The sequence below is a fragment of the Perognathus longimembris genome, chromosome 15, assembly GCF_023159225.1.
Source record: "Perognathus longimembris pacificus isolate PPM17 chromosome 15, ASM2315922v1, whole genome shotgun sequence".
Classification (NCBI taxonomy): Eukaryota; Metazoa; Chordata; class Mammalia; order Rodentia; family Heteromyidae; genus Perognathus; species Perognathus longimembris.
In genome coordinates this window covers 48,099,324-48,124,975 of record NC_063175.1, presented here as the reverse complement: position 1 = coordinate 48,124,975, position 25,652 = coordinate 48,099,324, and the positions used below count along the sequence as shown (strand labels likewise).

At 44.6% G+C, this 25,652-nt stretch overlaps 1 long non-coding RNA gene across 1 annotated transcript; it reads right to left on the bottom strand.

The window, feature by feature from the left end:
• Positions 1 to 15: 15 nt before the first annotated feature.
• Positions 16 to 24,926, bottom strand: LOC125364129. Its single transcript, XR_007213416.1, has 4 exons — positions 24,913 to 24,926; positions 21,728 to 21,731; positions 11,736 to 11,739; positions 16 to 140 (listed from the first exon to the last, which is right to left on the bottom strand). It is a non-coding gene; the product is annotated as an uncharacterized LOC125364129 (long non-coding RNA).
• Positions 24,927 to 25,652: the final 726 nt, after the last annotated feature.

Below are 25,652 nucleotides of genomic sequence, written 5' to 3'. Positions count from 1 at the left end.
GTCACGTCTTGAGCAGCGGAAGACTCCCTTTTCCTGCATTTCAAGCATCTAAAGAAAAAGCCACAGAGGCCTAGAGGATACTTTCATTGTCTTTCCTCTTTTCCTGCTTTCCCACTAGGCCTCTTCCAAATACTGTTTTCCTCTTGCAAAGAGGCAGGGAGGACATGAAGAACTAACACCCTCTTTGTGGAGAGACTCTGGATGGTCTAGGTGGTGCTTCTTCCACGGTCTGTTGGAGTTCTGTTAACAAGTCTCACAATGTCTTACAATGAGGCAGGATACCACAAGGAGGGTGGAGGAGGCAAAGTGAGCTCTTAGAAAATGGGTGGCTACTTCTAAAAACAAGTGTGTTCAACGTAGACTAGACTATTCCTCCTCTAGTTGGGTTCTTCTATTTAAAAAGGAGTGGAGGAGGATGTTTCTTGACAAGCTAATAGATTTTAAAACACTCCACCTCGGTATGCAACATTGTCTCCCAAATTTTGTTATAGAAAGGAGAAAATTAAGGAGTGGAGATTAGGGGAAACTAGAGAAGAATTATAGTCATACATTTTTACTATCATATGACTTGCCATATTTTGATTCCTACATAGGACAATTAGAGGTTCATATCACCTATTTATAAGAATTCTACTTGGAAAAGATAGTTCCTCTGGCTCTGTAGGGGGAAAATCTTCTTTTCCAAAGAGTAGAAGAGAAGGAAGTCCATTTTGTTCCTTGCATTGAGCGGGGGGTGTTTCTCAAGTGGTAGAGTACCTGTCTAGAAAACTCAAAGCCTTGAGTTCAAGCCCCAGTACTGCCAGGAAAAGAAAGAAATCTTTCTTAAAATCAATTTGTTTATAGGCATGCCTTGCTCCATAAAGCACAGACAATTTGTTAAATAGGATGGTTTGACCGTTAGAAAGAGGTTCAGAATTCCCTGGCTCTGACCAGGTGCCCAGAGATATGCCGTTCAGCCATGATGCAAGTGGAATCAGTGCATAGTGGAGCTCAGGGCTGTGCTAAGGGAGAAGAGGAAAGAGAGGAGGGACCCCACTGAAGCCTAATTAGCAGATGCAGGTAAACTTATTCTTCTAGGGCATTTGAGGCTTTCGCTTAGAGTCAGACCCACAAAGTGGGAATAATACACTGTTGAGAGTCCTCTTGAATAGGGAAATGGAAAAAAATTATTTTCCATGCTCAGCTGAAAGTCTCTCCCCCTCCCCTTTGGGCCTGGGCCCTATCCCTGAGCATTTTAGCTAAGGCTAGCATTCTACCACTCTCCCACTTCCAACTTTTTTTTTGAGGGGGGTAGTTAATTAGAGATAAGAAACTCATGTGCTTTCCTGCCTGGACTGGCTTCAAACTTCCAGCCTCATGTCTCAGCTAGGATTGCAGGTGGGAGCCATTAGCTCCCAGCTCCCATTTCTTTTTAACCTTTATTATTCCCTTAAGGTGAGAATATGTTGGAAGAGAACCACTGTTGTTGACTTTACGTGGCACTACCCAGTCTTCTTTCTGACAAATAAGAGGAAGGGGCTCTGTCTACAGAGCTCAAGTGCTTCCTTCCTTTCTATCCTGTCCAAAATACAGTCTTGGGTCTGCTATTTCTTACTCATGCCAAATCTCCAGTGGCTGTCCACCAGCATTTTGACAATGAAGACAAATGCATCCCTAGACTTGCTTTCTATCATCCCTTCTTCCCCTTCAGTCTCTACAGAATCCAGCCTTTCTCATGAGCCACACATTCATGAAGGGATGGATGTAACAGCTGCTGAGTCCCAGCTGGAATCTATTTAATGTTTGCTGCTTGTGGAATGCAGTATTTAAAAGGTGTGGATGGCTGAATGGATGGATGCTCAAAAGAAAACTATGCACGGGTTCTGTGAGAGATGGTTTGCTCCATCTTTATTTTTTTTTTTCATGAAGAACTTTATTACCTTGACTTTTGTTGACAGTGAACTATGTTTAGAAATAGAATCTTTACTGTCAGAGGCTGATTAAAAAAATGCAAGCTAACTGTATGTTTGCCCAGAGCCCAAGATAATATATTGAAAGAATGAACGGAACCTTGTAATAGCTAGGATTTGTGAGACTATTCTAGGTAAGTATCTCCAGCAAAACTCATAATAGCCTGTATTTTGTAATCTCAAACTGCTAGACTATATTAATTTAGAAAATCATTACTAATCTTCAGATTTTCAAAACATGGATAACTATAAGGTCAAATATATACCTTGTAGGCCCACGTTGTGTTTTTCCAACATAAGCCAGCATTATCTCTATTATATCATAGTTGGGGTTTTAAAGGTCAAAGCTATAATGTCTAAACAGGGCTTTTGCACAAAACACGAAAAAGCATTCGGAGTAAGAATGAATTTTGCCACAGATAAACTAAGTCAATTCATGTTTCATGAGGGAAAATAGACTTTTGTGTACCTCTTGAACTCTTTAGTAGAAATGGTGGCTCCAGTGGGGTTTTTTGCATCTTCCTAACCAGAATTTAGTTATAAATCACCTCAACTACTGCAAAGCAGTGGGAATAAAAGTCTACTGCAGGTAGTAGAAGGAGGGCGTGCACTTTAGTGTGGAAATCCTTTTTCCCAGTTCCAAAGGGAGAAATTCCCAGCTTTCCTGTGCCAGTGGAAGTACAAAGAGGATTCTGCCTTTTCTCCCCTCCTGCGTTGGTTTTCAGCACCTACCACAGAACTGACTGAAGTCATTCTACTGCATAGACTCAGACACGTGCCTAGCACGAGTACATAATCAATGCTCGCTGCATTTGGGAGAGGAGAGGGAAATGTTAGTCCACCAAAATTCAGCCACAGAGCTCCCTACTGGGACTTGTATTACTTTCCAACAATCAGAGCCACTGTTGGCCCTTGTGTAGCCACCCCCAGTGCTGGGCCCTCTCCAGAACAAGGCACCTCATGTTTTCAGGCTGTAATTCCTCGTTCTATTTTGGGGTGTGACTCCCCTCTCCAACTCCATCCCTGGGGTTCTGCAGAGAGAGACAGTCCCAGCAGCCTCATTCCAAAAACTTATCTTCCAGACAGTCTTCCTGAAAGGGAAAGTCGTTTGCACGTATCTGGGCCAAACAATTAATAGAAGAGAGCCATCCGAAGTTATTAATCATGAATTCAGGGAACTAGATGAAATGTTTTTCTGGCACCATCAGCAGCATGTAGGTTTCATAACAAACCAAAAAAAATAATTTTCCATTTGGAGAAAAAAATCACAATGACTATTGTTGTTAATGCATAAAATCATAGGCTTTACATTGTCCTTCTACAAATGTCCCTGCTGTAGAGAAACCATAGGAAAGAACTCTTTTACTCCATATTTTCGGAGTCCCCTGAGGGGTTCCGTGAAGAATTCGCGGGTGGGTTTTCATCTCCTGGTGACTAGTCATATGCTTCTGTAACTCTGTCCATTATTTATATTGGGTCATATAACAGTTGAGCTAATATTCCAACCAGTAATGGCTGTGGTACTATGAAGTGCTTTTGTATGAATGTATATGCTTAATAACAAAGTTATTTTCTTATGTGGTTCTACTGTGTTGTGTTCTGACACCAGTCCTGTGGACGGACTCATGCTTGTACCAAGTGAATGCAGGAAGACAGAGAATGACATTTTCTCCAGAACTGGGGTGCACTGGGGACCCTCTGCTTCCCAGAGGCTAGAAGTAGTCTGGGTCTAAATCAAGGTCTGAAGTGCCACGTACCACTGAGGCTGGACCCCGTTATGGGGGTCTTTCTGTAGCTCCAAGTCCCCTAACATGAGACTGTCAAATTAGAGGCTCTTTGGTACTGCTCACAAAACAGGGGTGTGGAAGGGTTTCTAGCCACCCCAACACCCAGCACACTCAGTTTTGTCTGTTTTCCGTTAGAAATTCACATGATTTTCTTTGGGGGTTGGGCTATGGACTACCTAAAAAAGGAAGAGAGAGAGAGAAAAAGAGAAACGCTAAATAGAATTGGGAGGAAGAGTCTGTGAGTTGGTAGTTACAGTGATGTATGCAAAGAGGATGGAAACCTTTATGCACTAGACCATAAGGGAGGTGAGGTATATGAGAGAGAGGGGGGGAGGGAGGGAGGGAGGGAAGGAGGGAGGGAAGGGGGAGAAAAAGGGAGGGAGGCAGGGAGGCAGGAAAGCAGAGAGGGAAAGAAGATTGCTCCTAGGAGGTTTTAACCATCTCAGTGTTCCATTCGTATCCTAAAATAACCTGTGTATTTACACATCTCCCTTTCCTTGAGTAAATACTTGTTAAAGTGCCCGTTGGGAGCTGGATATTGTGTTATGAGCTATACACACAATGTGGAACAAAATGTCATAATTCTAGTCTCCCAGGGGACTTTTGACTGAACAGATAAATATCCTTCTAGACAAAATAATTTAATCACATAAATATGCGGTTGCAAACACTGATTAGCACCATAAGGGAAAGTTCTGGGTACAGAGCCAATAGGGACTGACCCTGGGCTCAGTCACATACAATTCATACGGGCCACACAAGACTTTGTGGCCTCTGGCAGAAAGAAGCTTCGCGGATGTTCTGGGTGAAGCAGGAAATGTTTTTTTGTAAACACTGTCAGACCTCTTAATTAATTAAGAGGTTGAGTGAATGCCCCCTCCCACCCCTCCATCCAACCGGGGGGACGTCACGTGCTCCTATCTTGATTTCCAGCATACTCGGAAGCCAGATGTGTTCCCCTCACCAAGTCACTGAAGATTTAAAAAGCATGCTATACTTTTGTAACCTAGCACCTTGAAGCGCCCGATTTCAGTTCCGCGTGCAGCTTTTCCCGGTCATGAGCCTCGTGCGTGGCTGGGTGCAAAGCCGCATGAAGATGGACCGATGGGAAGCGCTTTGAACCTGGATGGCCTACAAGGAGAAGACAGCTCTTCAAGGACATAGGGGCCACTGCAGCTCACGGAAGTGGTTAAAGGGTCGATCTGTTTCCTAGACCATAACAGTGCCCAAGACTGGAGGACTCAGAACATGAGGTACACCTGCCTCTGGAGTTCTGGAGGCCAGAAACCCAAAAGCAAAGCTGCCGGCAGAACCAGCATCTACCAGGGCTCAGAACCAGCGTCTACTGGGGCTCAGGACCAGCATCTACCAGGGCTCAGAACGAGCATCTACAGGGGCTCAGGACCAGCATCTACCGGGGCTCAGGAAGGTGTCGTTTTCTGCTACTCCATGTCGCTGTCCAGGGTCTGCTGGCCACCCACTGCTTGGTGCTATTTGTCTCCCTTGTCATAAACCGTTCTTCCATCATGTCTGTGTCTCTATTCACATGGTGTTAACAGCATTCTGAGTCTTCTACATCTGGTTTTTCTCCTTTTCTTTTTCTTTGTTGAGCTGTTCCTGGGACTTAATCTCAGGGCCTGGGTGCTGCCCCTGAGCTTTTTTGCTCAAGTCTAGTGCTCTACCACTTGAGCCACAGCTCCACTTCTGGCTGCTTCCTCCTCCTCCTCCTCCTCCTCCCCCCTCTTTTTCTTTGCTGGTTAATTGGAGATAAGAGTCTCACAGACTTTCCTGCCCAGGCTAGTTTCAAGCCACAATTCTCAGATCTCAGTCTCCTGAGTAGCTAGGATTGCAGGCATGAGCCACCAGTGACCAGCGTAGTTTCTCTTCTCCTAAAAGGCAGTAACTATTGGATTGGGGGTCACCCTGGCTGAGGATGACCTCATCTCAATTTAATTACATTCTACATAGATCCGGTCCTAAATAAGGACACACTCTGAGGTTTCAAGAAGACACAAATTGGAGGGACACTATTTAATACATTAAAATAGGAAATTTTCTTCCCAGCTGTTAATTCTCATTCCTTTCTTTTCTTTGATGGCATTTTTCCACCTTGAAATTCTTTTTTTTTTTTTTTTTGGCCAGTCCTGGGCCTTGGACTCAGGGCCTGAGCACTGTCCCTGGCTTCTTCCCGCTCAAGGCTAGCACTCTGCCACTTGAGCCACAGCGCCGCTTCTGGCCGTTTTCTGTATATGTGGTGCTGGGGAATCGAACCTAGGGCCTCGTGTATCCGAGGCAGGCACTCTTGCCACTAGGCTATATCCCCAGCCCTTGAAATTCTTATTTGTTCACTTCATTCAACTAAAACTTCTTGAGGGCCATGACTGGCTAAGTAAATAATGCCATCTTGATTCTTGGGGGCCTTACATCTGGTCCAGGAAGACAGATAAGCAAACACATCTACCAGTTAGTATCATCCAAGAAACGATATTGAGAGAGATCTGCTGAGATTATGATTTCAGAACCTGTCTCACACAACTCTAGAGACTGACAGATCCCAAATCCGCAGGTTAGATCGGTCAGGTACAGACATAGGGGAAAGTCCTCAAGTCGAAAGCAGACTCTCCTGGCAGAATTCCTTTGACTGATTACTGAGCCCCTTCCTCACAAACACATTGCAGAGAATAATCTGATTTTCCCTAAGTCTACTCATTTAAACGTTAATTTCATCAGAGAAATTCATCCACAGAACCATCTAGGACAATGATGCGCTATCTCGGTACTGTGCTATATAGCCTCGTGGATACAGACAATTAACCATCACCATGAATACAGGTATGAAAAAGATCACAATGGGGGAAATGAGGGCAGCAGAATACAGTGCTGGAGGGTGGATAATTCGCTTTCATGGTAGGGATCTCAGCAACAAATATGATATACGAACAGAGAGCTGAAATGAGGGGGAGGTGAGCCATGTAGATGTTTTGGGAGAGAATACTCCACACGGAGATTTTAGCAAGATCTTGAGATAGATCTGTTTTATGTGCCCAAAGAGTACTGGTGGGATCTGTGTGGCTGGAACAGAGTAGGTGATAAGAAGAGGGCTGGGAAATGCCTTGGCGGGGCAAAGAAGGGCATTCACAGTCCTGTGGGAGCACTTCACAGCCCCTCGTGGACCCAGGGAGGGTTTCTGGAGCACAAACTGGGATCAGGGAAACCCATCAAGAGACTGTGGGAGCAATGTCCTTGTTGATGGACTGTTTACCTAAGAACTTGATACATGTTTATCTGCTTCCTTACTGGGGTAGGCCTGATAGGTTAACGATTAGTGGGTAGGGCACAGAATGCTTTGGGAAGTAACCATCCAATCATAGCATCAGAAGATTTCACATCTTTTTAACCATAACCCACTGGGAAAATACAGTCTACACAATGAATAAATGCTTACACACATAGGTAACTATAACTGAAACAGACATTTCACAATATTTGCCCCTCTTTGGGGCACATGCTCCTGTTTCATCTATATGTTCATTCTTTGAAGTCCTTATCACCAAAGGAGAGAACAATTGTCAATACTTCATCCTAATCATCGTGATAATCCAGAAAACATGACTCGAAGTGATACAAAGTAATCAATTACAAGCATAAATGAGGAAGAAAATGTGTTGTCTGCTTCAAGGAGCTTATCCTAAGAGTTGGATGATTTATGAACAAATAATCATTTTGTGTGTCCTTATTGTTGCTGTCGTATATATGTTTTCCTAGCAAATCAATAACTTCCATGAAAGTAAAACAAGTCTTATCACAACCACTAAATTAATTTCCTGACTTAACTGCTAGTAGTTTGAAAATCAGTATTTCTCAGACTTTATTGTGAAGATATTTTTATGAGGATGAAGATTCTGATTCAAGAGGTTTGAGATTTACCTTCTAGCAAGCTCCCGGGAATGTCCCTGCTGTGTTCTCTGAACTGATCTGTGAGTAACGAGGACTCTCATCTCAGCCACAGGAACCCATGCGCTGTATTTGGACTGATCAAGACAAGGATAAATTACCTTAGCACTCCAATGAGAGTCAGGAATTCAGATATCCCTTGTTGCATTCTGATGATTCAGTGTATAGTATCTGCCAATTAAAAAAAATATATGACTAGTCCTCTATTGTTATTCCATGTGCACAGATTAGACCAATGGCAGATCAATGTATCTGGGGGACAAACAACAACACTGCGTTAGTACTAAGCAGTCATACCTTTTTTAACTTATCATTCTACAAACAATCACTTTCACAATGATTCACAAAGCATTTCCATTGTATTAAGAACTGTAACATGGCCTAGAGATTTAAAGTGTGCCACTGGGTGTGCATAGTTTAAATGCAAATTCTACAAACACCTTATTTTTAAATTTTTTATACCTATGATTTTTAAGTAGTTGTACAAAGAGGTTACCATTCAACATGTCAGTTTAACCAATATTAACCAATATCACCCCTTTCATTATTCCCCCCATCCCAACCGTTTTTTATTTTTAAGATAGAGTCTCAAGTCCAGCGCTGGTGACTTGCACCTGTAATCCTAGCTATTTTAAGAGGCTGAGATCTAAAGATCATAGTTCAAAGCCTGCCTAGGAAGAAAAGCCTATGGGAGTCTTACCTCCAATTAACCATCAAAAAGCCGGAAATGGATGTGTGGCTCAAGTGGTAAAGTGCCAGCCTTGAGCAAAAAAGCAAAATGAGAGAGCATGAGCCTCTGCGTACTGCACACACGCGTGTGCATGCACACACACACACACACGTCTCACTACATAGCTTACTCTGGTCTGGAACTTACCTTTCTGCTGCCCCTGCCCCCCAAGCCCTGGCATTATAAGCATCTGTTACCTCCTTCCCTACCCCGTTTTATAGAAGGGACTTGAACATCCTCAGATTTGGGTAGTCAGGGTAGCTAGGGCTGGACCCCATCCTCTAAGGATTCCGAGGCCCAGCTGTGGAGTCCCCCTCGCAAAGAGCACATCTTAACGCCAAATGAAACTTTTCCAGTCACAATTTAGCAAGCTGATAGCCAGCCAATGGGGAAAAGAAAATATCTGAAGGGAGATTCTGGAAGAAAAACAGAAGCTAACCAATATGACATTTGCTCTCTATGGATTCCTTCCCCAGCCTGCGCCCTCCTCTTTATTTTGGAGGCTGGCTCCTAGAGTTGGAAAGGGAGAAGGGGGAGTCCATGTAGCAGATCCACCCCCCCCCCAATCTGGATTTTTCCATCGGTACCTGATTGTGATGGCTTCCCCTCTGTCCCAACCTGACTCTGAGACGCTTGCTTCTTTTCTATTTCTGGCCAGGTGACAACGTATGTTATGAATTTCCACTTCTCCAGCCTCTTTACCCTCTCTCATGGCTACCATCACTGCCAACCACACTGGGAACGAGAGCCGAGCGAGAAAATGATTAAACCAGAAGGGAAGTTGCATATCTATGGGCTCGGATTGCTTTATAGTTTTCAAGATGCACAAACACGGGCTGGTTTCCAAAGGCAAATTTGGTTGGTTTCTTACTTGCAATCCATGGGCGTTCTTGGCGCTGCCCCCTCGTAGTAACACAGAAGAATACTGGGCCTGCTCTGACTCATCCTGGACACTCTTGTGTTCTCCAGTTCTGTCAGTGACTGCACAACATCCTGCTAGACTGCCACCACTGCATGTAATTGAAGTGCCATGTAATGCTTCCCCCATGCATTGACAGGCTCATTTATTTACAATTCAGTAAAACTCTCAGCCAAAACCAGCTGAACCAGAGAGAGAGACAGAGAGACACAGACACAGAGAGACACAGACACAGAGAGACACAGAGAGAGAGAGAGAGAGAGAGAGAGAGAGAGAGTCTAAAGAGGCATCTGTGGAACATTTGCCTTTTGGGGGGGAAAAAAAAGTCTAGAAAAAAATTAAGGCCCACAAATTGAATTAGGCTCAAATTATTCAGAAAGGAAATAACAGCCGGAAAACATTTCAGAGAGGTTCTGTCAAAACAGCCTTTTAAGGCATCAGGCAAAATGTATTTTTCTTCCAACACTTTTTCTACCAGTATTGATGATGGGGTCTCAGATCCGACGCCAACAGCAAAATTGTTTTTTCAGAGTCTACAAATATTCCTGTGAGGTTGGTTGAAAGCCTTTGTGTTGATCCAATTTGATCTAGGTATTCCAAATAAATGAAATTAGCCCCCAGGTATTGGCTTTCCAAGCCGGACAGGCATCCTTACAGCAAGAGCAGGCTCCGTGCTCCGTGCTGAGCCCTCTCCGAGTCTGTAATCAACCCCCTTGCACAGCTCCAAGTTGCACAGCCTGAGACATTGTGGGAAGGGACGAGCAGGCTACGGCTCCTAATCTCTCTTCTGCTCTGAGTATGAATTTATATGTGGGTTTAGCAGTCTGCATGACACATCCAGGTCATCGAATTGCTTTATTGAACCTAAATTGTGTTGTAGAACCAAACTTGAGAGGCAAACGTCCATTTTTGTAAATATCTTGTTGTTATTGTAAAGGAGAGGTACAGAGGGGTGACAGTTACATAAGTGAGGTAAAGAGTCCATTTCTTCTTGAACAATCACCCCTTCCCTCGCCCTCTCCCAGGGTCCCCTCCTCCCCATCCGTATGTCATATAGATGGCGTTTTTAACGTAGTGTCGGCTGAGTACCGCGGCCGCACAGAACACACATTCTAAAGGAGCATCCTGCTTTTCTTCAGCGTTGTGCCTTGAGACCCAGGAGAGGGAAATGGAGACAGAGTGCTGGCTTCTCCATCACAAGTGAGACTCCCCCTCCCCCCTCACCCAAGAGGAGGAGGCTGCCACCCCTAAATCCTTACGACCTGTAGGGCTCGTGGGACTGGGAGAGAGCCCACTGCACATTCACAGGTCGTCTCTGTTGCAGGGCTGGAAAGAATGTTCTCAGTAGGGTGATAGAGGAATAGCCCCGTTGGGCTCGCTCTCCTGTCGGTATAGAGGGGGTTGTTTGTGCAAGGACAGAGCAGCCAGGGAGAGAAAGTCATCATTTGAGCAAGATTTCATGACAACAGCGCAACCAAAAAGAGAACAGAAGGACGCAACAAGATTTTTTTTTAAAAAATCACTTTCTGTCCTTGATTCGACTTTTTAATAAACAAGTCAGAAACAAGACTACTTAAGCAGCACTTTCAGGTCCACCTATAGTTATTTCATTTTTACTTCAGTTATTTTTATTTATACACGGAGGTAGTTCTTTTCCCCCCTCTGAGGTTTGCATGGATTCAACTCCACTCCTAAGGAGGTGCCCCGAAGCTGGAAATCTGAAAAGTTGAGCTTGCTCCTTTTCTTGTTGCCATGAGCTGCCCCTTTGGATGAGAACATCCAGCAGAGCTCTGTCTTCTGCAGAAGACGGCTCTGCTGTCACCATTATGACATTTCACAGCCAACTATGAGCTCAGGCAATGCACGTGAAGAAATCCAGGCATGGCAAAGAGTTTCTTCACAAGCTGAGCGCAAAGTGAAACATGGAAGATGTAAACCAAATCCTGGGGTTATGTGTTCTCAAAATGAGAGGGAGAAACACACGCATTTGTTTTAGGGATTTGTGTGTGTTTTTGTCCTGCGCCTTGGACTCAGGGCCTGAGCACTGTCCCTGAGTTCTTTTTGCTCAAGGCTAGCACTCTGCCACTTGATCCACAGCGCCACATCTGGCCATTTTCTGAATATGTGGTGCTGGGGAGTTGAACCCAGGGCTTCATGTATACGAGCCAAGCACTCTTGCCAGTAGGCCATATTCCCAGAGCAACACACGCATTTGTGAATTTCAGCAAAGATGCACAATTCTATGAGCTCGGGACAATAATTCAATTGTGCTGTTGGCATAGGGGATGTCCAAATAGCTCCGTAATTATTTGTGATTGAGGTGACTCATTTGGCGGAAGTTGGATGGAAATGATGAGATGGAAAAACACAAAATGATCTTTTTCATTGCTGTTGACCAGGCTTATCCAATTCTGATTTGTGAGTGTGTGGAGATCTATCTGTGAGACCATTAAGACACTTTATTGTCATCTTATGGGCTCTGAAATGTTTTAAAAAATAATTACTTGAAATAGTAAAATGCCTGTCGTAGGATACCCTCAACCTTATGGGGTTAAAAAATGGATGAAAACATAGACAAAGCGATATTGCATACATACATGCTGATGATTTTGAATGCTGACTGGATGTTCATTAGAGCTTTGGTCTGAAGATATGTTTACCCCTTACAAATGTGTATATTGATGTCATCCTACCTGCCAAGATGATGTCATTAAGAGGGAAGACCTTTGAGAAGTCATTTGTTCCTGAGGAGAAAGTCCTCCCAAGTGGGATAAATGCACTTATAAAACAGATCTCAGAGGCTAACTTCCCTGCTCCATCACCTGAACCAGGAAATGATTCCTAAGCAGACACCACATTTCCCAGCGACTTGAACTTCAACGTCCAGCCTCCAGAACTTGAGAAAAATGTGTTATTTACAAGCTTCCTGGGCTGGGAATATGGCCTAGTGGTAAAGTGCTCGTCTCCTATACATGAAGCCCTGGGTTCGATTCCTCAGCACCACATACACAGAAAAAGCCAGAAGTGGCACTGTGGCTAAAGTGGTAGAATGCTAGCCTTGAGCAAAAAGAAGCCAGGGACATGAGGACAGTACTCAAGCCCCAGGACTGGCCAAAAAAAATTTTTAAATTAAAAAACAAGCTTCCTATTTCATAGAGTTGTGTAACCACCACATAAACAAACCAAGACACTTATAATATTCCCTGTGTATTTGTTGATGTCTGAAAATTAAAAGCCTTTTGAGTTTGTGTGCACTTATTTAAAGATCATTTGCTACTAATCATAGTCTCCAAAGATAGAGTCCACACAGTCAGTCCAGTGCACCCTGAATTACGGATACCTCCAAGGAAATTTCTGAACCATCTCTCTTTCTAGAACACACCAATTTGGGGGAATCAAAGAATCAAAAACCATATACATTGGGTTAAATGAAACCTTCTGTCTTTATTTTTCAGTCTATTTTTTCATACATTATGGACCCCATATTTGTGAAAGAAACTGAATTATCTGCTCTTTGCTGCTATTTGTAGACAATGCTTTTCCTCTAAAAATCTCTAGGACATTGATCCATTTATTTGAGAATTTGACACAGTTATTGCCTGACTCCATCCCCTAGGCAAAGAAGCGCTAGCATTAGGTTTGGGATCTAGTGAAAAGAATTTTCCAAGCCTCAACAGGCTTAAAAAAAAATCTTCACGGGGAACTTTCCTCAAGGGCCCATCTGCATACCAAGAGCCATCAATCTGTAACCACTTCTTTTCCTTCCCTTTGGCCCTGGACTATAAGAAGCTGGATTGTGGATCTGTTGGGGAAGATTCTAAGGACTTTCCATTTGTCCCATGGGAATGAATTTGAAATTTGGGGGTTTCTTTACGAACAAACATAGCACCTGCCATGCAATAAGGACATCTCTGTTGTTGTGGGCTGCATAACAATTCTTCCTTTTTCTGGTCACATAACCAGTCTTTCCTTTGGGAAACCCATTTGATGGGAGTATAGCTCACTGTACTCCCACTACACAGCTAGACACACTGAGTATCAGATATAGTACCGGACATGTTTTCCTAGTGCCAGTCCATGCCCCAAACACAGTAGGCATTTGGTGAATGAATGAAAGAAATCTGAGCTGCTACATTGAATAAAAACTTGGCAGTTCTCAAACTTTAAAAAAAATCCCAGTGCTCTCTTATACTTTAAATACTATTACTCCAATGAGCTACCTTTAGTGGTAGTAATTCATCCCACATGGAAACAAAACCTGCCTCAGAGTGAAGATAACACACAGGAAAGCAGAGTCAAGAACTAACCCAAGCCACATGATCCCAACACGTGGCCCACCTGGTCCTTATCACTCATAGGAGCCAGTGATGTCTCTTGTCCGGTTAAATAGTTCCATTTCTGTTGGGACTACTGGTTATTGCAACTTAAGCTGTACATGGGTGATGACTTCCTGTCTCCATGCTCATAGTTCGGACTGTCAAACTTATAACTGAGCAATCCTTAGAACCTCTTGTATGGGATAACGTCTGCCAGAAATTTGTGAGGTGTAATATAGTTGAATGATAAAATGTCTTTGAGCCACGCTGATACTTCCAGAATGGACAGGCTCAAGGATGGAGAGCTGCTGCCACAGTCCATGAACGGATTCAAGGCTCTGCATTGTTTCTTTGGGGGCTTACGACACAAAGATAGAAACTCCTGAGCAAGCAAACTTCAGTCCGAGTTCCTGATCGTGTCTGTGACTCAGCCACAGGGGTTTTACTTCCATGTTGTTTTACTTCCACGCAGTGTGCTTTCAGGGCATCACAGAATGACACTGGCGGTTCCGTCTCCAAAGTGAATTGGACAGATTCATGTTATAACAGGTAGGCAAAAGCCACTTCTGCTGATAAGCGTTAAGTCCCTACTTGAACTCATGAAGTAAATGAAAACAGAGTAGAAGCTTGGAATTCGGCCCTCGATTTCTACCTGTCTCCTGTGAGGAATCTCTGAGTTGTCTCCTCCTCTCTCCCCTCTTCCCTCTCCCCTCTCCCTTTTCTCCCTCCACCCTCTCTCAACATCTTAACAATAGAAATGACCCAAGGAAAGAACAGCCAAATCAGAATCTCCTCAGTCAGACCCACCTGCCGGGAGCAATGGCTGCTTATAACAAGTTTCCACCAAGCCAGTCCTGAAACAACAGGCGATCGGACCACTAGTGGCTTGCATCATGGGACTGCCAGAACAGATCTGCGACTGGGGCTGTCGCATAATGACAAACACCTCTCCCCGCCTATCCTTCCCCTATTTAAACAGAAAGCAAACATCTATATGAGAGAATGTGGGTTACCATGCATGCTAAGGATGCGTGTCCACTCAACTGGCCAAAACACCGCAGACAAGAGAATTGGGGGAGGACCTAGAAAGAAAAACGATGTACATGTGGTGAAAGCCCTCCTAGCGAAATCTCTGGAGTGGAATCTGCAAATTACCCAGCTCTCTCCTTCAATAAAAAATAATAATAGGGCTGGGAATATGGCCTAGTGGCAAGAGTGCTTGCCGCATATACTTGAAGCCTTGGGTTCGATTCCTCGGCACCACATATACAGAAAAAGCCAAAAGTGGCACTGTGGCTCAAGTGGTAGAGTGCTAGCCTTGAGCAAAAAGAAGCCAGGGACAGTGCTCAGGCCCTGAGTTCAAGCCCCAGGACTGGCTAATAATAATAATAATAATAATAATAATAATAATAAACATCTTGTTTTACTTTTAGCTGGGCTCATGGCCATCCAAAATAAAGACAACTTTTTCCAGTCACCCTTGCAAGCAAGATAGTCATGTAACAAGGTACCACTCAATGGATGTAAGCAAAAGGCTGTGTGAAATTTCTAGAATGTGTGCTTAAAGGAAGACTCCTCCTTGCAGTTGAAGTTTGGATATTGTATTGAGAATGTAAGCAAAAGCTTCATATTATAAACTGGCCTATGAAGGATGATAAAGAAGAAAGAAAAGGCAGAACCCCCAGTGGCCATGAAGAATTTAACCCATCACTGGCTGCCTTCGCCTGGCCTTGTAGGCGAGAGGAAATAGAAATGGCCGTCTCTTCTGACCCCTGGAATTGTTGGCATTTGGAATTTCAGTGACGTGCGACTAAATCTAATTGAATCTGATAAGCCCTCAGCAGGCCAATGCCCTGCAAGGGAAGATTAGCAAATTCCTAAAACCCAATTCAAAGAGCCTCCAAAACTCAACTGTGGTCCTGTGTGTAGTACAGTTCATATACACTGCTGTGGTTAGTTCTGATGTGTGAGTGGACGTTTTGTTCTATAGCCCTATGGTTTGCCGAAAGGATGAAGCGTTATTGAAGGACTGCATAAAACTTTTTTAAATGTATTAGAGCTGAGCTCCAGTGACTCATGCCTGTAATCCTAATGACTCGGGAGGCTGAGATCTGAGAATCATAATTCAAAACCAGTCCTGGCAGAAAAGTCCATGAGACTCCTGTCTCCAATAAATTACCAAAAAGCCAGAATTGGAACTGTGGCTCAAGTGATAGAGCACTAGCCTTGAGCTAAAAGAAGCTCAGAGACAGCTGCCAGGCCCTGAATTTAAGCTCCAGGACTGATACAGTAAATAAATAAAGTATCAAAGCAAATTAATTTGAATAATTTAAGTAGTAATTTGAATAATTCAAAATTTATAGTAACAATTTTCTAGTTCAAACACTATGTAGAGTATTGCTAAATATTTTCATTTTTCTAGGCATAAAATTCGTTCCAGGATTTTATTTTGTTTACTTTTCATGTCTTTCATACTTTATGCTATTTCAAGTTGAAGAGTATTTGGAGAGGTTTATTCAAAAAAGTTGAGCATTTGAAATTCTTATTTCTTTTCAGGAGAAAGTTATAGGTCTTTACATTCATCTTACACCAAAAGGGCACACACACACACACACACACACACACACACACACACACACTATATTCCCAAGTGGGGTGGGAGAGACAGAAAGCTATTTGAAGCCTTTCAATTCCGTATGTAAATATATCCCATAATCCAGTGACACATTTCCAAAGTAGGAAAGCAAGAGCATAGAAATGGTCTAGATAGAAACACATCCATTGCCTCTGAAGCATGTAGTATCTAGTACAGAGGGGCATTCTAGAAATGGGCTAATGATTTATTCTTTTTACTAGCATATATTAGTTGTTCAGCGTGGAGTTTGTTGTGACATTTCCATACATGTATACAGTGTATCCTAATCAACCTCACCTCCTCTATTTCACCCCTCCCATCCCACTTGCCCTTCTTAGAACAATTTCATTGTTATATTTCCATGCAGGCAAATTAAGTACATTGGCCATATTCATCCCCATTTATCCTCTTCATCAGACTTTCCCTTCACTGGTACCCACCTAAGACTACCGCTTTCCTGTCACACATTTTTTACTATGTTTTAATTGCACCAAAGGGTGTTACGGTATTTCAGATGTCCATGTACTATATTTTGCTCAGAACAAACCTCCCTATTGCATCTTTTAACCCCTGCCCTCCTAATCTCCTATTAATCAACAAAAATATTCACCATCCATCTTTCTTTTTTCCTCCCCCTTTCTCCTCATCCTCCTATGAGTCATATTCTATGTGTGTGTGTGTGTGTGTGTATATATATATAAGCATATTAGGTATATCCTCCCATGAGTCACATTTTGTCTGCATGTATATGTGTGTATATGTAATGTACATATGTATATACATATCTTTGTCCATGCGTATGTGTATCTTTTAGGTCTAGCTTCCACAGATGAGCTCTATACTTCTAAAACTAAAGCTGGCATGTGATTGCTTTAATAAAATAAAACACTAGAAGTGATATCATTCAATATAGCGCCTGATCAACAGCAGCCTGCTATACCGTCCATAGTAGAAAGCATTTCCAAGCCAAGCAGACCACTTAACAGCTACGTGAGCTTAAGCAAGGCAGTACAACCTCTAGTCTTAATTTCCTCCTCTGTGGATGATGAGGATGTTTTTCATGCCCACATTCCTCTGAGCTGTGAATAAACAACAAGCTCCAGACCGTTTCTGTTATTGTTTTTGCTGTCATTTCCAGCATTGTTTTCCCCGGCTCGCCTTCTCAGGCATCCTCTGCACTTCCTAGGTCACTCAGCAGGTGGCGCCGTTGAATCACACAGGGCAGCTGGTCCTGCCATCCTTCTGGAAGATAAGTCAGTGAAGGAAGCTGTCCCAGCTAAGATGCAACCCAGAAGGTTCACGAACGCCCTGCAGACTCCATCCAGGCAGTCAGGCAAGTCAGCCCTAGTAACACTTTCCCAAACAACCGCTAGGAGGCACAAGCGTGGACTGCAGGAAGGCCTGCAGAGCTGGGAGCTGACCTTCCGAACCCTTAGGAAGTATCAAGTTCTCTAGGTGATTACCTAAAACCTTTCCAACTGCCAAATCCAAGGCCAGGGTGCCCATCTGGAAATTCCAGCAAGGCAAATTCGGCCAGAGGCTGAGATCTAGAGGATGACATTTCAAAGCCAACCTGAACAGAAAAGTCCGTGATTTCATCTGCAAAATCCTGAACAAAAAGCAGGCTAGAGCACTAGCCCTGAGCCAGAGCTCAGGGATAGCACCTAGGCCCCAACTTCAAGCCCCACAACAGACACATACACCAAAAAAAGCGTCTGGAGGTGTAGCTCAACCGGTAGATCACTAGCAGATCAAGCACAAGGCCCTGAGTTCAAATCCCAGTACAAGGAAAAAAAGGAAGGCAAACTAGGACGAACTGAAGAGCTGTTATTTGACACAAATCTAGAAATCTCACCAAGTGCATTGTTTGAAGGTGGGCTTTATTAAGGAATAGAACCAGTGTGGCCTTGCTCAAGCTGGTTCTTGGGCCTTCCTCATAGATTCCAAGTGCTGGGACCTTAGTGGAAGGGCCTAGAACATTCTTCTTGTTGGCCATGGTAGAGGAGGTGGTGGTGGTGGTGGTGGTGCAGGTGATAGTACCCTTAGCCTTGCTCTTGCTAGGTAAGCACTCTATCTCCAGAGCCATGCCCTGAGCCCTATTGTTTGTGTGAAGTTGGAGGGTTTTTTTAAAATTTGTTTTTATTTTGTTTTGTGCTGGTACTGGGGCTTGAACTCAGGACCTGGGCACTGTCTCTTAGCATTTTTGCTCAAAGTTGGCTGGTGCTAAACCTATTGAGCCATAGCTCTACCTCTGGCATTTTGCTGGTTAATTGGAGATAAAAGAATCTCATAGACTTTCCAGGCTGGCTTTGAACTGTGATCCTCAGATCTCGACCTCCTGGGTAGCTGGGATAACAGGCATGAGCCAGTGACACCTCTGCTTGTACATTTTTTTTAGTGTGAGGTCTCCCCAACTGTACTTGGACTGCCTCCAGGTCATGATCCTCTTACCTCCACATCCCAAGGATTAGAGGCATGTGCTACCGCATGCAGCTGCAATACTGCGTTTTCACAAGCTTTCACCTGTACTGTACGCCAGCAGGCTCCGACAAATGTTAGAAAATACTAGCCAGAGATGGCAAAGCTGAAATCTATGCTTCCTCCATGGTTTTAGTTAATACTCTTCTTTAAATTTTTATCGTTGTACTGTCAAGAATGAGCAAACAGCGGAACCACGAGGTACTAAGATTGGGATCTTAAGCCTGCCCTAAAGTGTTCCTTGCCTACCCGTGGCATTACTGAGAGGTAGTGGAACCTTTAAGAAGTAGAGCTACGCTGCGTGTGGCAGGTCACACCCACAGGTGTTACAGCTACTCAGCAGGCTGAGATCTGAGGACTGCGATTCAAAGCCAGTGGGGCAGGAAAGTCCACTCTAATCTCCAATAAACTACTCTGAAAAGGCTGGAAGTGGCACTGTGACTCAAGGGGTAGATGTACTACTAGCCTTGAGCACAAAGAGGCTCAGGGACAGAGCCTAGGCCCTGAGTTCAAGCCCCAGAACTGGCAAAAAAAAAACAAAAAACAAAAAAACTGGAGCCAAGTAGAAAGACGTTAGGGTCTCAAGAGTGCCATACCAGGAATACTGACCCCCCTACTCACCCCCATCCCATGCCCACCCCCCCCGCCCCTCTCTTTCCTGGCTGTCATGAGGTGAGCACTTTCCTCCTCCACCTGCCTTGACCATGATACTCTCTCTGCCTCGCCACAGGCTCAAAGGTAAGGCGGCCAAACCACCACAGACGGAAGCTATGAGCAAAAAAGAAGAATTTCTACTTTATAAATTGGAAATTGGTTTTCCCCCAGGTATTTGGTGATAGCAATGGAAAACTGACTAAACACACACACACACACACACACACACACTCTATATTATGACGCTTCAGAAAGGATCATTTTGCCCATCTTGTTTCATCGACTCCTCCCTCCATAACCTGTATTTCTTTTTAAAACCAGACATATATCATTTACTCCGTGAATGCTTCCGTCTTTATTTGTAACAGCTAAATGGATGTCCTTGTTGAGCGTCGCTAGGACTGGGTAGCTCTCTCAAGCCATGGAACCAAGGAGAGTGGGATTCATTGAACAGCTCTCCAGTTGACCAGACGCCATGCCACCCTCTGTCCCGTTCTCTGCTCTAGGCTTGGCTTGGCTGTATTCCCCACTCCACCCACAGCCCGTTTCCCTGCCCACTCGTCTCCTCTGACGCCAGCTCCAAGTCACTTGCCCCGGCCTGCTCCGGCCTCACCTCTCACGTGGCAGTGATGTGAAACCTCCGGCCTTCTGCTGCCTCGCGCATGCCTCGTCTTCCCAGGGCACTGCAAATTCCCCGAGGGAGGTATGAGGAAAGTGCCACACACAGGAATCCCCCATGGCCTCTCTGTGCTACCGGTGGGCCATGTGTCCAGACAGGGATTTACTTCCCTGAGGCTCTTGTTCCTTCCCACTGTGCCTCTCAGCTTGTGAAGAGGCTGGCTCCAAGGAGTTCAGGTCATTACGTTTTCTAGGCTTGCCAGGGCCCAGAGGCTCACACTTGTAATCCAAGCTATTCAAGAGTCTGAGATTGTAGTTCAAAGCCAGCCCAGGCAGGAAAGTCCCTCTCTGATTAACCAGCAAAAAGCCAGAAGTGAGGTTGTGACTCGAGTGATAGAATACCAGCCTTGAGCACAAAAGCTCAGAGTGCCCAGGCCCTAACTTCAAGCCCCAATCCCAGCACATGTACACAAAAATACTGAGTTTTACTGGACGCCAGACATGGGCCAGATATATCGTGCCAGTAGTGGACAGTCCTGTGGCTTGTGTACCTCTACTAACACCGCCCAGGACACAGATGCTACATCTAATCAGCTCTTTAAGGACCCCGCATTATTTTACACTTTACTACCTACCACCTCAGGGCAGGTCTTAGACATCATAGGCATTTTCTGGTTGCTGTTGAGCAGCTGTTGGCTCTGGTGCTCACCTGTGCATCTGCAGACCTGCGTGGTGGGGAACACGTGCTCACCATGGCAGTCAGGTAAAGCACCCTGAGGTTGACGTTAATGTACTGTAGAGAGAGGCCTTGCTATCGAGCAGTTCTGTGTTGTCAGTATCACCCAATACAGTAGTGATGCACTTAAGACCCTGAATTCAGTCTACTGTATTGCAAGAAAAGAAAGAACTCTGTATGTGTGTGTGTGAGAGAGAGAGAGAAAGAAAGAAAGAAAGAAAGAAAGAAAGAAAGAAAGAAAGAAAGAAAGAAAGGAAGGAAGGAAGGAAGGAAGGAAGGAAGGAAGGAAGGAAGGAAGGAAGGAAGGAAAGAAAGAAAGAGAGGAAGGGAAGGAGGAAGGGAAAAGGAGGGGAAAGGAGGGAGGGAAGGAGGAAGAGAAGGAAGAAGGAAAGAAAGGAGAAAGCAGGACAGAAGAATGGAAGGAAGGAAGGAAGGTTCTTTTGCACTGAACCCTACCTTGGGCCCATGCATTAACTAAAAGCAGGCAGAAAGCTTGGCGTCCAGCCTCCATTTGCCATCGGTCTCATTTACTCCAAGTCTCTCTCGTGTGCAGTCCCCTTCGGTTCCAGGAAGGACAGAAGTAATTGAGAATATCTTTATGACAAGGGACCAAAGCTACCCCCACAGAAAGGACCAGCAGAGCCTCCTAGGAAAGAGCACCCCAAATGAGGACCATTGCCTCTCATGCTGAGGCTGCAGTCTGGCAGAGGAGGAACCCGCTTGTGGGAACCAGAATGCCAGCCTCGTGCGGTGACCACTTGTGTAGACCCTCAAAGAACCAGAACTGACAGCACCAATCAAACCACACTTTGCCCAGGACCATTGAATTATGCATCTCTCTCACGCCCTAACCCAGTTCTTCCTCTATTTAAACCTAAAGCTCATGCGTGTCCCCTGAGGTGAAATGCTTCCTCTGCCTCTTCCTGTAGCATGGCCATGCCGTGGACTAACTCTCCTTGCTCTGCCCTTCACCACGTCTTGTCTCCTTACTTGGCCTATGGGGGCGAGGGCTGGGCCTCTGGCCTGGAGCGCTGATTAGAGTTGGGGGAGCCGTGATGGTACTTTGTCTCACTGCTGCTCACTGAGGGATTTCATGGAAGACTCCAGTGGAACTAGTTCACGTTGCGGAAGAGTTTCAGAGACATGAAGACAAGGGGGTGCTAAGGCTAAGTATTCTGGCTTAAAACGAAGATTTGGATTTCTGACCCTTGCAGGAAGAAGAGGAGGAGGCTGACTGTGGCAGGGGACGTGTTAGTGTCCACCTGCAGAGCAGATATTTAAGAATTAACCCACCCATAAAGCCAGGCATTATCAAGTGTCTGTGAGGGTGGCGCGCGGGTACTTTAGGTGACAGAGGTATGGAGGAGCTAGGAGTCACGGGTGAGTGAATGCCAGGGGCAGGCAGCAAGGAGGTTACCCAGAATCCCTTCATACTTGGGGGCAAGCTTGAGCCCACAGCACCAGCCTTGGGAAGATCCAGTGTCTGAATAGCACCCTAGAAACAACCAACAACCACAAAAACTTGGGCTTCACTCTCTTTTTTTTTAAGTAAAGTTGGACAAGCGGGATAGGAGGTCCTGTGAGAAGGTTTTTGTGGTACTTTCGTGGTACATTGTAAATTCCACTTTGGAAGCAAACAATACAGTTGGAACACACTGCTCTCTGCTACCAGAATAGCAGCCGTCAGCCTCTTCCGCTCAGCCTGGCAGCTAAGCCATCTCTCTCCTTGGGCGCAGACAAATCGCCCCCTGTGGTCCGGTGGCCTGGCCTTGTCCCTGGAGGACGTCCTTTCTTTTTTTTTTTTCTTTCCTTCTTTCTTTCTTTTATGTGCATTTAGTTCCCACAGGCTTCTTTTATCAATATTTCAATTGCTGACCTATACTTGAATCCAAATATTTGCCCTATTCAGTGTGAATTGTCCATTCAGCCTCATGCTCGATTATGTCTGTGCTCTTTTGAGCAAACTGAATGGGCTACTTGACTATGTAATGCTGATATAACCTGGTCATTAGTAGTGTTTGTTAGAGTTGACCAGATGCAAGAAGGGAAGAAGGGAACAGAAGAAGGGATTTGAGCTTGGCGTTCCTTCCAGTGCAGCCAGGTTGAAGAAAATGAAACTGTACTTCCCAGTGTATAAATACCAACTGTCCCTGTGACCTGCAAAACGGACCAGATGTTTACTATGAACCAAAGGGCCAGGAATCAATAGATAGCCTTTCAGGTTCTCAGTCTTATGTATTTGCTAAGGATTGAAAGTCCCCTCTAATGTGAAATGGTGTCTTTTTAATGGCAACTGGCATTCTTATTTTCACATTTAGGTCAGGATCCAGGAAGTAGCACAAACTGATACACATCGCGATGGATATCACTTCCTGCATGAATCCGCTGACATTTCCTTCAGTATGCAAGCTGAGGACTTGTGAACATCAAAATGACACTCTTGCCTGCACAGCATTTCTTCCTATTCGCTTTCTGTGTTTAGTTTCTTGCCTCCACAACTTTTAACAATACATGTTGGACTGCAATATGATGAACTACAATTCATACTTTCAATCCCAACAGTTGAACTAGAATTCAACTTTTAACTACCATAAATTGAACTACAATTCATACTGTGAGAGAGAAAAGGCCTTCTCCTCTACCTTTTCATATCTGATAACTATGTCTCTGCACATTAAAATGACAAAATAGAAAGATCAACAAGAGGAACAAACAGCTTATGTGTACATACACATGGGAGAATACACTGATGCATTACTAGAAAGAGGCTAGATTTGGGGCTGGGGATATGGCCTAGTGGCAAGAGTGCTTGCCTCGTATACAGGAGGCCCTGGGTTCAATTCCCTAGCACCACATATACAGAAAATGGCCAGAAGTGGTGCTGCGGCTCAAGTGGCAGAATGCTAGCCTTGAGCAAAAAGAAGCCAAGGACAGTGGTCAGGCCCTGAGTTCAAGGCCCAGGACTGGCCAAATAAAAAAAAAAGAGGCTAGATTTGAAGCTTATATAACCATCTTAACAAAGAGTACTAAAGTAGCATAGTCTAAGCCTATTCAATACAACCATTATTTATTGACCACTCATGACATACCCCGAATTCAAGTACACTGAGGAAACTGTTCCTGAAGAGTGAGAGTGAAGATTCTTGTCACTGATTGAGGGAGGAAACCAGGAAGCCCTTATCAGAAACGTGAGAGAAGCCTTCCAGCGCTCCAGAACAGGATGTTTGTGTGTACTTGCTCTCAAGGTCAGACCTTATTGACAATATAGAAGAGCAGGACACAGGGGCTGGGAATATGGCCTAGAGGCAAGAGTGCTTGCCTCGTATACATGAAGCCCTGGGTTCGATTCCTCAGCACCACATATATAGAAAAAGCCAAAAGTGGCGACGTGGCTCAAGTGGCAGAGTGCTAGCCTTGAGCAAAAAGGAGCAGGGACAGTGCTCAGGCCCTGAGTCCAGGGCCCAGGACTGGAAAAAAAAAAAAAAAGACTGGAAGATGAGACTATGTGGGATAAAGTACCGAGTATGTAGTCATGGACCTCAAAACAAACCAAACATAGACAGGAGGATCCCTGCCTTCTGGGAATTTCCAGTCTATGGTAGGAGGTTATTTATTATTACCATTAACTCCATGGCCGACCGTGTGTAAATGAACCAAAATGTGACACAGTCACAGTGTACACGGAGCCCTACTTGAAGGTCATGGTAGGTTGACCTGTGCAGGGTCATGCCACGCGCCCTTCACATGTATCTAAAGAGTCTGAAAACTATTCTTTAAGCATCTTCCATGCGTTCCTTTTATTACAAGCAGGTTTACTGTCCTGCCACCCTATCTCTGCCATATGAATGCAGTGCCTCGTTCTATAAAGGAGGCAAGGAGCAGGGGAATATGACATTTATTAAATACTTACAATATCCCAGCCACTGAAATAGGCACTTACAATTTGATTTCTTGGTGTGTTTTTTTAAACTTGTTGGCTCAGCATCATTCACGAATCCTGATGCTTCAAAATTCAGAATCCCGCTTCTTGGACTGCCTTGTCACTTGGTCACAGTCCCAGGAGGAAGCCTGCTCAGACCTGTCTCCAGGGCAGGAGGCAGCCTGGGCAGCCTGGGCAGCCATATGACTTCTTAAACTGTCAGCCCTGCCCCGCTTGGTCATTAGAAAAGATTCTAGAGCAAATCAGACTAAGATGAAGTAGGTTCCTGGAGAGGTCGACATGTGGACCAGGCCCTGGAACTCAGCTCAGATGACCTAGGAAGGAAGCTATGCCATAAGCAGACTGAGCTCAGATTTGACTTAGAAATGATCTTAGAAGCAATCTATCTGTTGTATAGAACACTGCACTGAAGGACACACACACACACACACACACACACACACACACACACACACACCATATTTACCATAGGGAATGAACAGATTGTTCTGTTAGACTGAGCTAGAATTTCAGCAGCCATAATAAAGATAACTTGCAGTTGAATGTCTGTGTGTCTCCACCTTTCTATACCCCGAAAGTATTTTCCTGTTTTCAGAACAAATACAGATTTTGATCAAGAATATGCAGTGAGTATGTCAACAATGACCAAGCACAGTGACTTAAGACCCAAGGCTAGGAAAAGAATTGAATTGGTTGGCACAGGCAGAGCTCAAAACCCTTTCACCTGAACATCCCAGTGTTACTGTTTTTTTGCTGTTTCTGGGGCTTGAACTCAGACCTGGAGCACTGTCCCTGAGCCTCTTTGTCCTCAAGGCCAGCGCTCTACCACTTGAGCCACAGTACTGTAGAAACCAAGTGAAAGGTGTAGGGGAACCCCCTTTTTTTGAGTCCCTAGAAACAGCAGGCTTATACAAAGTGGTGGGTCTGGGGAGGGGT